Genomic DNA, 2,871 nt, shown 5'->3' with positions numbered 1-2,871 from the left:
TTTCGGTTGGGAAATTGATTTATGGGATTATTTTGGAGACAGTGACAGACAGTGAATGTGTAGAGGGGACGTAGTTTAGCTACGTCGTGTTAAAAGGAACGTGCTGTAGTATAAGGGACGACGTGGGAGCACGAGTTAGTTAGGGGATGTAGTTAGGAGGATGGCAGAGTTCAGCGGTGTGTGTGTTGAAAAGAGTTGGTGAGTGAAATGGAAGCATGTGCTTGGTGAGTGAGTGAGGCCAGCGGGTCTGTGTGTATGGAGTGAATGGGGAATGCATGGTGCGATGAGTGATTGGGGGGAGGAGTGACTCCCGCCCAAGGGACCCCGGGGTCAGTATAAAGTGAGTTAGCTGGGTTAGTCAAATTAACAAAAATGGAGGTCGTTTTGTTGTTGGTGGGAAAGTAGGCTCGAGACCCATTTGGAGGGGTGCAGGAGCCCTGTTGACGGGCTTGGGAGCGTGGCTGCGAAAGGTGAGTATCGCTGAGTGGGTACCCCGGGCACCAGGCTAGTCGGCCGTGGTAGGACAAGGGCCCATGGGGGGCCGGGATAGAGTAGTGGGCACGGGTGCGCCTGCTTGGTGCGGGGGCCCGGGGCGCCATTAGCCGCGTGGGCAGTGTTGTGGGCACGGGTGACCCTCGGAAAGGGGCCCGGGAGGCCGGCCTGCCACGTGTGCGTTTCAGGGGAGGTGCCATGGGGGGCACTCCCCGGTGTTAGGGAGCTGGTAGGCTCGGAGGCAGTGTAGTGCCCGGGGGTGCCATAGCGGGAGATTCGGCAGAGGGTCGTGCCTGCCAAAGGGAGCCACGTGTCCCAGCCAGGAGACCGTGTGAGGGCACGGAGCGAAAATTGGGGGGCGAGGCCCGAAATTGTGAGGACACCAACACAGGCGACGGGAATCTGGGTTTATAGAACCAATAGTTTAAGCGAAAGGCGCTTGTTGAAAGCCCCGGGGTAGTTTAACAGTTAAATGGTTAGGGTAGATTAGGAGATGTACCCCTCCGCACCATCCATCCCCTCGCTGTCGTTGTGGGCCGCTGGACCCACTTTGGTTATAGATCGCCGAACTCTGGGGAGGCCATTCTGAGGCTTCGTTGGGCCTCGACACAGGACGTTAGCTCTCCCTTGTTCCCCTCTGGGAAGGGAACGTAGGGGTTGGGAGTAGGCTAGGTGACAGAATAGGTTAGCCGAACAAGGACGATAAAGGGGGTTAGGGGACGATTTATAGTGGGGAAGTAAAAATAAAAACAACAAAAAAAATAAGTTGGGGCTAAATTGGGGTTTGACAAATTGAGGGAGTGGGTATGTACAGTGACAGGCAAAGGCGATAGGTTGGGAGGGAGACAGGTAGGTAGGTCCGAGCCCGCCTTCCAAGTGGCCAGCACCACCGCACTCCCTCCACCAACCTCCATTGAACGGCAAAGGCTGGCCAACTTCATCGGCTGGCCAACTTCATCGGCTGGCCATGTTTTGCTTCAAGGCGGAGGCCGGCCAACTTCATCGGCAGCTGTTGTTTTGCTGCAAGGCCTGTGCCATCGGCTGGCCGTGTTTGCTGCAAGGCCTGTGCCGGCCAGTTCATCTGCAGCTGTGGTACTTCAAGGCCTGTGCCGGCCAGTTCATCTGCCGGCTGTGTTTGCCTGCAGCGGCCTTCTTCTGCGGGCTGTGTTTGCCTGCTCACCTTTGCCATGCCATGCCCACTGCCCATGTTCACCAGCCCCGTTCAATTTTTGCTTTGCCCCCCTCCCCCTGTTCATTTCCATGTGCGCCAGGATCAAGGCAACAGTTTGCAAGCTGCGAGAACTGCCCTGTTGGCAGCTACAACACGGGCCTGCAGTGGCGGCCCGTGCACCGTGTTTGTGTTCATGCATCCATTCGTTGTGCTCATTGCGTGTGCCACTTGAGCTGGCACGGAGACTGCGTTTGTGCAGCCCATGCACCGTTGTGGTTCACTGCATTCAGTTCAAACCGTTCATGCATCCATTCGTTGTGCTCATTGCGTGTGCCGCTTGAGCTGGCACGGAGACTGCGTTGTGCAGCCCACGCACCGTTGTGGTTCACTGCGTTCAGTTCAAAAGGGAAGGCCTTGGACTGCGTGTGAGCAGCCAGCCACGTTCCCTGTCACCTGCATTGTTTGAGCCAGAGACTGCATGTGGGCAGCCTGGCTCCCTGCTAACTGCTTTCTTTTTGCAGAGTTCAATGATCCTGGGCCATGGTTTAGTGTAAAATTTGTAAGTTAAGGTTAAGATGTACTGTAAATATGAGTGCGCCCCCGGCATGTATGTCTTAGCGCCGGCAATTTTATTTAAGTCGTCCGTGTGAGTGAGTTTGTTTAGATAGTTACGCAGCCCTCAGGTTATTTATTTTGGGGACACGAATACCATGAATGTCGCACTCAGGGATCCGTAGGTAAAATGTACTAGGGGAAAACTACACATGATGGCACACGAAAATTTGACGACTCGGGACGAGTCTGTAAAAAGGGAAGGGGGTAGTGTTGTGGTTACCAAATTCGCAAACCACCATTCAGGTCCCTTAGGTGAGGTATCTCGGCAAGTATATGTGTAGTTAGGCCCAAACCCGTTGTCTAGTGGGAATACATGTCATTTATGCGAGCTGCGACTCTTCAGGATAGCCGTTTTTCTTTTACTATCTTTATTTTGGACAAACCGCCATGATTACCACCACAACCACAACATCAACCACCAACCACAACACCGCTTCACCACAACCGCCACGACCTTCACGTCACACCTCGCAACCGTAGCATCGCCACCGTTCTTGCCCCGCTGTGGGTACCGGTGTTGGATTCGTGCAGAGCGCGCGTCGAACAGCGTGTACAAAATCACGGATTTTGTGCTTCAAAAACGGATCAAAAAC

This window comes from Eptatretus burgeri, chromosome 3, assembly GCF_056783735.1.
Source record: "Eptatretus burgeri isolate ZD-2024b chromosome 3, Ebu_testis_v1, whole genome shotgun sequence".
NCBI lineage: Eukaryota > Metazoa > Chordata > Myxini > Myxiniformes > Myxinidae > Eptatretus > Eptatretus burgeri.
Note: the sequence above shows the minus strand (reverse complement) of the source record.